Source organism: Dasypus novemcinctus, unplaced genomic scaffold (genome assembly GCF_030445035.2).
Source record: "Dasypus novemcinctus isolate mDasNov1 unplaced genomic scaffold, mDasNov1.1.hap2 scaffold_167, whole genome shotgun sequence".
Taxonomy (NCBI): Eukaryota; Metazoa; Chordata; class Mammalia; order Cingulata; family Dasypodidae; genus Dasypus; species Dasypus novemcinctus.
This window is the reverse complement of record NW_026688160.1, coordinates 161,842-174,673: the sequence shown is the minus strand read 5'-3', so window position 1 is coordinate 174,673 and position 12,832 is coordinate 161,842.

Here is a 12,832-nt window from a genome sequence, read left to right as displayed (position 1 = left end):
GGGAGAATGTTTACCATACTTATGTCAAACAATAAGAATACTTTTTTTTGTGGAAATGAGTTCATTTAAACTTCTTATTTAAATTAGCTTCCTCCTATTCATGAGTGAATTCTGTGAGAGCTTATTGGTTTTTGCTCCTATCATCATGTTAGGAAATAGTTAATGTAAGTCCTTTGGTTTGAGAAGTCTAGTTTCTTATTTTCATTTTTCTGAGCTTGGTTGAAAGCATAGTTTTATAATTGGAGTGAAGGAGGAGAATACTCTCATATACACTGTGATGTAAGGACATTGTGAGAAGAAGTGCCCTGAATTGGACAAAACTTTCTGAACAACAGCAGCAACAATAGTAGCCATCATTTAGTGTGTGCTTACTCTACTCTTGTCACATTGTGGTTGAGGAAATTGAGGCACAGGAGTTGTAAGTCATTCAAGGTCACATGGCTAGTGGGTGTAGGAGCTGGGACTTGAATCCAGGCAGTCAGGTTTCAGTTTGCTCCTCAGTGCCTCCTGAATGCATCACTTCGAGTTGCTCTTCATAGTGGTACAGGAGACCCTGAGCCCAAGGATGTTTCTGTGCTCTCTGGGCAGGGAGCCAGGTGCACATATGGATGAGTTTTCACATGCTGCAGTGACAGGATTACAAGGGCTTCCATTTCTTCATGGGTGTGCAGTGCTCCTTGGTGTGCAGCTACTCAGCCCCATGGAGAAGGAGAGGGCAGGCTTCCTCAAAAGTCCAGGAGGCTCTCTTCCTAGAGGAGCCCACACCAAAGCTTGATTTGTTTCCGTCCTTCTCTCCCATTTCTCAACAAGTTCTGCTCTTACCCCAATTTCCCAATAAATTATTTTTACTGGCCTAAAAATTAATGCCAGGAGAAGAATCAGCATTTCAGATTGGAAAGGGCCCTTCAGGGAGCCCTGGTGCTTAAGATCCCATCCTTGCATGCCTTCCTGGACCTCCTGACATTGCATTTGTTCAGGAATTTTTACAACATTAAACCAATTAATAGGAGATAATTTTAGGATTCAGATGTTAGTTCCACTGATTCTGAAACCTCTTCATCCTGTTGTGTCAGCTTCCTCAATGGGAGAATATAGGTGGTACTGACTGAGCATTTTAGGAATTGTCAGCATAAGTTACTTCCCTCACCAAAGTCTATTCCCACATGTTTAGGCAAGAAGGCTACTACTGATGTCTGCCAGGGTTCAGGCTTCCTGGGTTCCTCACTTCCTGGGGCTCATTTCTCTCTGGGCTCAGCTGCTCTACTGTGCTTACTTCCCAGGCTCCAGCTCAAAACTCCAACTTTCTCTTCTGTCATGTCATTTTCTCTGTGAGTCCCTACCCACCAAGAGGGTGGGGCTCAATGTCATACTGACATGGCCCAATCAAAGCCTTAATTATTACTTAATCAAGTAACAGTAAAACCTCTGAATCCAATCCAACCTAATATGCCCAGAGAAAGAGACCAGTTCACAAACATAATCCAATATCTATTTTTTAAATTCATAAACAATATCAAACTGCTATACTACCTAAGATTATAGTGGATAAATGGACACTGTAATTGTTACCTAGACATGCCATTTACAAATGGCCTACAATTTATATCTTTTAAAACAGGAGTTCACCAACCAATACAATACTTACTGAGATTGCTCACAAAAAACAACCACTTGCACCGAGCCCAGTGGAGGGTGTTGGGGGGGGGAACAAATGAATCTCTTAGTGTCTGGTCCTTATCAGTTTTTAAGTATAGAATTACAATATGACCCAGCAATCCCTCCAATAGGCATATATGCAACAGTATTGAAAGCAGAGACTCAAACCAATATCTTCATACTAGTGTGTTCACAATTGCCAAAAGATGCTGTCAACCAATTGTCCATCAACCAATGTATGGATAAACAAAATGTGGCATATACATATACACCCAAATGCAAGGTGTTAATAAGAGGGTGATATACTGGGAAAAAAATACACCCTAATATAAAATATGGACTATTGTTAATACTACAATTATAATACTCTTCTATCAATTGTAACAAAGTACCACACTAATGCAATGTGCTAATAATAGAGGGGGATATAAGGGAAGACTGTATTTGTTACATGATTTTTCTGACAACCTACTTATCTAATTAAAAATTTAAATTAACAAAAAGCCAAAAAATATTTCCAATCATGTTTCACCTAGTTATTTCATATATTTTCTTGCATTTTATGTTTTGTTTCATGTTTAGCTCAATGATCCTTTGAGTTAAATTTTGTGCAGAATTTAAGTATATATTGCATTAATCTGTTATGATTAAATTGGGTAATCTGTGGTTCTTTCTCCATTATTTTGGTCACTCCAGAGTTCATAACACATATACATTTTATTATTACTATCAGTTTTCACTCTAAAACTGCTATACTTTTCATCTACCTCTATTTCAAGTTGTGCTCTTTCTCACTTCTCTGTTTGGTGCAAATGACCTTTCAGTGTACTTGCCCTGATTACATTAAATTTGTCTCCCTTAGTCAATATCTCATTAACAGGAATTGTATAGGCAGTTCTCTGAAATCAGAGAATATTGACCGAATTGTCTGCTTTCAAATGCTGTAAATAAAAACAGACATTTTCAGGTCAGAGTTAACTCATTCTGCTTGCAATGGCATATATTTCTCTTGATGTAATGTTCTGACCAGTTCTTTTCTTTATTTGGAAACCTGCTTATACTTGGCCTGTAACTGTAGTCTGACATCTGCCAGGCTCTTGGCCCAGACTTTTTGATATGAAAGAGTGGCAGCAATCTGCAGGTCAGAACCACATGAGCTTAGTATCCTGATATTCCTTTATTCTCAATTCCTTTGTTCCTCACTTTCTAGGTTTTTCTCTGTCTTTCTCATCCTCCCAGTAGCTGCAGTCTTAATCTAGTGTTTCCCAACACTGTTCATATCATAGCATAGATTGGAGTCCTCTGGATTTGTGGTGCATCAACAGCAAAATATACTTTATCTTCAACAGCTCCTGTTGAAAGTTCCATCACCATAGTGTTCTAAGGTAGTGGTTCTCAACAATTTTTGCTCCCCCCCCCCCACCCAGGGGCTACTTGTGGAGGCACTTTTAGTTGACATAATGCTGGGCTGGTGGGAGGAGCTACTACTGGCATCTAGTGGGTAGACAGAGGACAGGGATGCCAGTAAACACCCTAAAACACTCTGTACATGCCCCACAACCAGGAATTTTCTAGTCCGGGATGCCAACAGTGCTGAGAGTGAAAAAGCCTGCTGTATGGGAAACCCAACTCTCCCTATGGTCCAAGCATCCACCACAAGGATGGCTGCTGTTTCTGCATACACACCTTACCTCTGGCCTAGAGTGGGGGGTTATTCACCTTGCTCTTTTCAGATAATTATTCTTTCCTATTTCCTAAACAGATGCATAGACCAATGTTTGAATCTCATGTCACCAGATGATATCACCCACTGCCCTCACTTGCTGTTGACTGTAGGCCCCTCATTTTTTATTTCTTTCCCCTTTTTCCCCCTGTTCCCCCCATTGTCTTCTCTCTGTGTCCATTCACTGTGTGTTCTTCTTTGTCTCCTAGCATTCTTGTCAGTGGCACCAGGAATCTATGTCACTTTTTATTGCATCATCTTGCTGCATCAGCCCTTGGTGTGTGTGGCACCACTCCTGAGCAGGCTGCACCTTTTTTGCATGGGGCAGCTCTCCTTGAGTGGCACACTCTTTGTCATGGGGCTCCCCTATGTGGGGGACACCCCTGTTTGGCACAGTACTCTTTGCATGCATCAGCACTGCACATGGGCCAGCTCATCACACAGGCCAGGAGGCCCTGGGTTTGAACCCTGGACCTCCCAAGTGGTAGGCAGATGCTCTATCAGTTGAGCTAAATCTGCTTCCCCCCTCATTTCTGAATTTCCAGTACTGACACTCTGTTACTCTCTCCAATACTCCTCACATCTCAACTGGCCAATACACTGTCCTTTCAATTCTTTACTCTTCTCCTCCTGTGATCTTGTCTCCACACTCTGCAGCCATGCATTGCATGATCCTCTCTTGAATCTTCTCATTATTGGTAGCTGCTGTCCCTCCCCAATACCGATTTCATGCATCCTACTGCAGACCACCACCTCACATGACATATCACCTTAAAGTTTGGAACATGAACTTAAAATGGCTTCATGGGCATTTACTTTCCTAGAAGTTCTCCTGCATCTCATAGTAACCAAAAGACAGCATGAGTTGTCAAACTAATTGCCTGTAAAATAAACTTAAAATGAACAACTGTTAAGAGGGACAAAGACAGTCATTATATACTGATAAAGGGGGCAATTAACAAGGAGGCATAATCAACAAAGAGACATAATCATACATATATGTATCTAATGGCAGAGCCACATAATATATACAGCAAATACTGACAGATTTGAAGGGATAAATAGACATTTGTACCTTAACAGAATTGGATTCAAGGAATAAATTGCAAATTTAAGAGGGAGCTACTGCTTTTTAAACCATTCATTTCCACTGGTCTTAAGACATTATAGATCATTCTCTTTGAGACTTTCTCATGAAAGGATTCTCTTCAGCCTACATAATTGAATTATTTCCAAGATACAACATCCTATAGAATCAAAGCAAAGCAATTCTAAATTCATAGTCAACAGTGAAAAATAATTGATTTGGAATATGTTCATAAAAAAGACAAAGGGACAGTGACCTGCCAGAAAAGCAATCCATTTTGGAATTAAAAACTGCCAAAAGCAAATGATCTGCCATGAAAAGGAGTTCCTTTCCCCAAAACATTTACAAATGAACCTTCAAGCATAATATACTTTGCAACCTAAACATTATAACAATACAATTGTAGTAGAAAAGAACATTGTTTTAGGTTCCTAAGCTACTTAAAGCTTATACCATGAAATGGTTAGATTTCATCAATGGGAACTTATTAGCTTACAGTTTTGAGCCTGAGACAATATCCAAATCCAAGTATCTCAAAGTGATGCTTTCCTCCAAAGACCTGCTGCCAGCAATCTTTGGCTCCTCTGCCACTTGGCAAAGCCCACGGTGCATCTGCTGGTCTCTCCCTTCTTTTCTAGGTTTAACTGATTTAAGCTTCTTGTTTCCATGGCTTTCTCTCTTTGAATTTCATTCTCTTGTCAAGGACTCTAATAATAGGATTAAGCCTGATCCTGAATGAATGTCTTAATTAAAGCAGTCTCCTCAAAAGATCCTACTTACCATTGATATGGTTTACCTCCATATCAATGGCACAGATTAAAGAACATGTTTCTCTGGGGGTACATACAGCTTCAAAACACAACACCATATCCTTAGGACCCCCAAAGATGTTACTTGCCATATGCAAAATACATCCATTCCATCAAAATATCCCCAAAGCCTTAAGTCATTTCAGTATCAGCATTAAGTACAAAGTCTCATCAAAACTGGTAATAGCTGCTTAATAAATAAATAATTGTGCAAGAATAACCAGAAATAGCAGCTATGTACACAACAGGGGAAGCATAGAGAGATAAAGGGGTGAAGAATTTGTTAGTTTGTCTTTTGTTAATTATCATTATCAAAAGAATGAAAATGCTCTAATGATGATTGAGGTGATGAATGCACACCTGTGATTATACCAAATACCATTGACTGTACACCGGATGAATTGTTGCTTTATTAATACATATCCATAAAATTGCCTTGTTTAAAAAAATCAGTTATAGGTGTGTTCTGTCCTGGGGCATAATTCTCTGTCTGTGGGCCTGTGAAAATGAGAACAAGTTATCTGCTTCCAGTACACAATGGAAGGAGAGGCATAGGATATGCATTCCTATTCCCACAGGGAGAAACTGGAAGGAAACACAGGGTTCATGGGTCCCAAACAATTCTGAGACACAGCAGAGACTCCTTCATCAGATTTTGAGGTCTGAGGGTCTTCTATGGAATGATGTTTGGCCTCTGGGACTAATGGAGCAGCAGTCCCACCCTTTCCCATGCTCTCCCCAAACACTGGGGAGGAAGTACACACTTGAAGCATCATGGTCATGGCCAAACACTGCAATCCCAGAGCACAGGATCAGTGCTGTCAGAACACTGGCTGATGGTCATGCTCTCCCCAAAGCCATACCTATGGAAATATCTTCCTAAAACATTGAACATATTCTCTTTAAAATGTGGGACAAGGATGAGAAGAGAATATTCACTAACACTTCTGGTCATCATTATACTGGCAGTCCTTAGATAGAGCAAAAAAAAATTAGAAAAAGAATTTAAGGGCATAAGATTTAGAAAGGAAAAAATAAAATTGCTTGTATATTATTTGTCAATTTACATAGAACCATGAAAAAATCTACAGGAAAATATGAGACTACAAGGTAGTTGAGTGAAAGAATAATACAGACAATTATGTTTTTCTGTATCCTAATGACACAAACAGATCAATCTAACCAAAGGCGTGCAAGATTAAAGGTAAAAAAATGTAATACTTTATTAAGGGAAATTAAAAGAGGTCCACAATAAAGAGATACATGATTTTATGATTCAGAAGAATTCAGATCTGTTGCTGGAGAAGCTACACCCAGGCCCCAGTGCCTGAAGGGAATCTTGCTCAAGATCTGCAGCTTCAGCCTGGCCAAGAGATCACTTCAGAGGGAGCACCTAGACCTGGGTCTCCCATGGGACCTTAGGCCTGAGGTAACTGTCTGCTGTCCTCTCCCCAGGTCTCTACTGTCATCTGCTTCTCCTACCCTAAACATCACCCTGCCTGGGGTTCCACCTGGGACCCTTCTCATTTGTCCCTCTGTGGGGCACCTGGTCACACCCCATGCCTTAAAATTCAGCTGCTCACATTCACATACACTGTCTTTACTACCCATCTGTTTTCCACACACAGGAATTCCCCCATCATTTCATTATGGAAAATTTCAAACAGAAAAATTGAAAAGATCATGGAGAAAACAGTCCTAGATCCACCTCTTAGACTCCTGTGTCCTTGTCATGTAACCCATCTACCCCTTGATATGTGGTGCCTTCCAAAGCCAGGGCAGTGGCCAGCACACTGCGCTGAAGGGAATCTGTGACCTGTGACTCCATTACTTCTGTCACTGTTCTGTCCCACTTCTGTCACTGTTTCTCTCTCATACACATACATGGCCACAGTGACAAATCGTGTGCCTCCCACTTTATTTTTCCTCTCTTCTCCATAACACATGGTTGAGTTTAAGTATCACCCTTGTGCCCCCTAAACATGCTTAATCTCAGTAGTCCAGCAATTCAGAGCATTGCCTGAAACTTGTCCTTGAGGCCATGAGGCTGCATCTGCCCACCCCTGTATTTATGTGGTAGCAGTCCTCTGCTCACCTGCAGTGAGGAGTAGCTCTGGGGGTGCACAGTGTTGGTGGAGCTCAACATTGAGGTCCAAAGAGAGGGTGAAAACTCCTTGGACTTCTCCCTGCTAGGAGGAGAAAGAGTGCACATATATCTGTAAAGAACTCTTGCTTTGGGGAAAGCTGAAAGATAGTCTCTGAAGCCTGCAAATCATGCTACAAAGCATTACTGTAGTGTTTTGCCTTTTATCTGCAGAACTTCAGAAACCATCAGTCCTGGGAGTCTGTTTGGGCCCTAGTGAGTTTACTGCACCACATAAAAGTCCTACACCAAAGCTTCATGGGGCTGCTCGTGTCATGGGATGCAGCAAAAATATGTCCCCCACACCCTTACCACCCCTACCTCCACTCCCCTGCCCCATTGTCCCTTAGGCTGGCTTATTTACAAGTGGGTGCAGTGACCTGTTCTGGACCCCATGACATCATCAAGGAAGGAAGACAGAGAAGAGCATGCAAGGTAATTCCAGCTTGAGTCTGCAAACCTTTTGGAGACAGGGCCCAAGACAGGAAGTGGGAGAGGGACTATCTTTTTTTTTTTTTTTTTCTTTTCTTTTTTTCTTTTTATTTTTTTATTGACTTTGTAATAATATTACATTAAAAATATATATATGAGGTCCCATTCAACCCCACCCCCCCACCCCACCTCTCCCCCCCCCCCAGCAACACTCGTTCCCATCATCATGACACATCCATTGTATTTGGTAAGTACATCTTTGGGCACCTCTGCACCTCATGGTCAATGGTCCACATCATGGCCCATACTCTCCTCCATTCCATCCAGTGGGTCCTGTGAGGATTTACAATGTCCGATGATTGCCCCTGAAGCACCATCCAGGGCAGCTCCATGTCCCAAAGATGCCTTCACCTCTCATCTCTTCCTGCCTTTCCCCATACCCATCAGCCACCATGTCCACTTTTCCCAATCCAATGCCACCTCTTCTATGTGGATATTGGATTGGTTGTGTCCATTTCTTGAAGGAGGAAACCAGAAACCATGGGCCATAACCCACTGAAGGTACTGGGGGAGAGAATGAACTACAATGTAAACCACTATTCATGTGGTACAGCAGTGCTCCAAAATGTATTCACCAAATTCAATGAATGTGCCACGATGATGGAAGACGTTGTTGGTGTGGGAAGAGTGTGTATGTGGGGGGTTATGGGAAGCTCTTACATTTTTTAATGTAACATTTTCTGTGATCTATGTATCTTTTAAAAATAGACAATTTAATCTAAAAATTATATAAAAAAAGACATGATCATCCTATTGGGGCTACTTTTAAAATTAATTAATATTTTTTCATTACAAATTTTTCTTTTATCAGATGTCAATACCATTTTTTTTTCTTTCTGAGAGAAGTTGTGGGTTTACAGAGAAATCATACATGATATACAAGATTCCCATATACCATCCAAATATTAACACCAAGCATTGGTGTGGAAAATATATTACAATTGATAAGAGCACATTTTTATAATTGTACTATGAACTATAGTCTATGGTTTAAGGTCGGGTTTGTTGTTTATATAGTGCAGTTCCCTGGAGTTTTGTAAAAGTTTTATTTTTTTACCATATACAAAACTTTACATTTCTTCTCCTAGCCACATTCAGATGGCTATTTCAGGGTTCTTAATTACCTTCACAATGTTGTGCCACCATCAACACCATCCACCACCAAAACAGTTATATAATTTCCAAATAAGAGCCGTGTACATTTTAACCCACAATTTCCCATTCCCTCTCCACACCTCATCTTCTGGTATCCTATATTCTAGATTCTGACTCTGTAAGTTTACTTATTCTAGTTTCATATCCATGAAATCATACAACATTTGTCCTTTTCTGTCTGGTTTATTTCATTTAACGTCTTCAAGCTTCATCCAAACTGTCTCATGTTTTAGTTCCCTAGACTGCTCAAACCAAATACCATGAAATGAGTTTGCTTAAACAATGGGAACTTATTCACTCATGGTTAGAGTTCAGAAAAATGTCTGAATCAAGGCATCATCAAGGTGATGCTTTCTTCCTGAAGAGCAGCTTCTGGCAATCATTGACTCCTCTACCACATGGAATATGGTGGCATCTGCTGGTCTCTCCCTTCTTCCAGTTTTTGTTGATTTCAGCTTTTTGCTTCCATGGCTTTCTCTCTCTCTCTCTGTATTCATTCTGTTCATTAATACCCATCCTGATTGATGTTGGTGACACCCTAAATGAAGTAACCTTAACAAAAATCCATAATTACAGTGGGCTCACACCCACAGGAGTGAATTAGATTTAAGAATGTGTTTTTCAGGGGCACATACAGCATTGCACCACCACAGCCCATCCTCTGGATCTGCTAAAGACATGTTCTCCCCATATGCAAAATACATTTACTCCATCCCAATATCCCAAAGACTTGAAATCATTTCAGAAACAATGCTTATTACAAAGTCTCATCAGAATTGGTTCTGGGTGTGGTCTGTCCTATGGCACAGTTCCCCTCCTTCAGTTGACCTGGGAATCCTAATTAAAAAGTTATCTGCTTCCAATATACAATTGAGAGACAGGCATAGGATAAACATTCCCATTCCCACAGGGAGAAGTTGGAAGGAAAATAGGGATTAGAGTTTCCAAGCAATTATGAAACCCTGAAGGGCACACTCTGAGAGTCCTCAATGGAAAGATGTCTTGTTCTACGGGCCTGATGGAGTGGAGGACAACCCTTCCAAGTGTGTGTGCAGTGAAAATGCTCTACCCAAGTACTAGTGGTGAAGACACCACCCTCTCCACCACTGAGATGGCATCTAGGCTGTCAGCAATCTTGGGACATAGGTTCCAACTTCCTAGAACACTGGGGCAATAACACTTTTCCTGAACAGTGGGCTGGAAGGCCTGCCCTTTCCAATGCTGTGGCAGATGCACATTTTCTGCACACATGGTGTGTCCACACTCTTGGCCTGAATTGTGTTTGGTCCAGAACTCAGCTTCCATGGTTCTGCCCTTGAAGTGATTTTAGTCTTCAATGTCTCCCTTTTAATCCAGGCTGGCAGTGGCTCCACTTATACAGATCTTGCAAAAAATCTTGTTGGTCTGCATGTAGTAAACAGGGTTGAATCCATCAAACAAGACTTTTCACAGTTTTTTTCCTGAGTAACTACACTGCAAGTCCTGACTTGCCCTGGAATGTCTGTCTAATTGGATTCATGTTCAGTTAAACCCTCACATGGACACTGTTCTCTAGGGACTTGCTTTATGGAAGCCCAGGCTTTTCCAAGCCATCAATTTCTGGTTTCTTTATGCTTAAGAATTCGGTTATTAGCTTTTCCATTTCCTCTTATATTTTACTATAAGCTGCAATGAAGGGTAAACTGTCCTTTCTATAGTTATACCTTGGGAAACTCTTCAGCTAAATATCCCAGCTCAGTACTTTCAAGTTCTGCCTTCCACCAACATCAGAACTTAATTTTGCCAAGTTCTTTGCCATTTTGAACAAGGATCACTTTAACTCCAGTTTCTAATAACATTTTCAAATTTCCATCTAAGGCCTCAATGGAAGTATATTTAGTGTCCATATTTCTAGGAACAGACACTAAAAAGTAACCTTTAAACTTTTTCTAGCAAGTGCTGCACAGTTGTATGAGCCTCTAACCATTACTCAATTCCAATGCCATTTCCACATTTTTAGAGCTTCCAATAGCAGCACTCCACTATCCTGTTACAAAAATCTGTTTTATTTTCCTAGACTACTTAGTGCAAATATCATGAAGTGGGTTTGGTTTAAACAATGGGAATTTATTTGTTCATGGTTATAGGAATATGTTCAACTCATGTAATCCATCAAGGCTATGATTTCTTCTTTAAGACTACTACAGTGATTCTTGGCTCCTCTGCCCATGGAAAGGCATATGGTGGCCTCTCCTGATCTCTTCTTTTTCTTCTAGGTTTCATGACTCCAGCTTCTTCCTACCATGGCTTTTTTTCTCTCCATAATGTGTTCTGTTTAGAAAGGACTGCAGAAATAGGAGTAAGTTCCGCCCTGATTGAGATGCGTCACACCGTAACTGAAAGAACCTCATCAAAAGGCCCTACTTACTATGGATATGCATCCATAGGAATGGATTGCTTTTAAGAGCTTCTTTTTCTGAGGTATGTACAGCTTCAAATCTTCACAATGCATGTATCAAATCTGCATTTCTTTTTATGACTGAATAATATCCCATTGTATGAATATATCACATTTTTTTCCATTCACCAGTTGATGGACACTTGGGTTACTTCCAACTTTTTGCAATTTTGCATAATGCTGATATGAATATCATTGTGCAATTCCATTCATTTGGATTTATATCTAATAGTTGGACTATGGGGCATGGTAGTTTGAGAAATTTTAAACCCTAGAAAATCATGTCCTTAGAGCTAATTAATTCCCTGTGTGGAAACCAATTGTTGGTGGGATCTTTTGATTAAATTACTCCATTAAGGGCCTTTGATTAGATTGTGTGACCCAGGGTGTGTCTTAATCCTTCTACTGGAGTCCTTTATATATGGAGGAATAAAAGGTCACTAATGGAGGAAAAAACTGCAGAGACAGGGAAATGACTCCAGAAGCTAAAACCAATGCCCAGCAGAGAGAACAGCCAAAGATGGAGTAGTCAGAAGCTGAAAGAAAGGTGTGCCTGTTTTATTAACCTTTTCAAAGACCCAAGTTTTAGTTTCACTGATTCTATTGTTTTATCATATTCTATTTCATTAATCTCTGCTCTAAACCTTGTTAATTACTTCCTTCGACTTGCTTTGGTTTAGCTTGATCTTCTTTTTCTCTGGTTCTTCCAGGTTTGAGGTTAAGTCTCTAATATAAAATCTTTCCTCATTTTTAATATAAGCATTTACAGCTTCATGCCAATTTTAAATGTAAGCATTTAGAGTTTTTTGGTTAGATTTAGTCAATTTTATTTCACCATTTTTGTTCTTACACCTTTCAGAGCATTACACAATTACTTTTTTTTCATTTTCTGACCTGCAAACAGATACCTTATGTGGAAATGTATTTTTTTAATATTACAAATTAGGTATTTCCAAAATGCAACAACTACATATAAGACAATTCACAAAGTGGAATTTACTGGGACATGTACTAAGAATTTAGAGCAGCCAATCAGTAGAAATCTGACTAAATTTGGCAATCAGGAAAATTCTGACCAAATTCAGCAATCAGCTATTTATATATTTAAAAACAAACCTAATTAATCTTCCAAACAAGAAGCTTGAAACTTTTTGTTAAATCCACATTGGAAGATAGGAAGTGATCATTTAAACCTATATCCAGCCTTAACAGTGTTAATCCCAAATACTAGGCTATTTCCAGTCTGCCACTGAATAATGAGCATCTCAGTTTGACTGACCCCATGTATCAAACTCTTATGCTATTGTGTGCATAGAAAGGTTACATGATC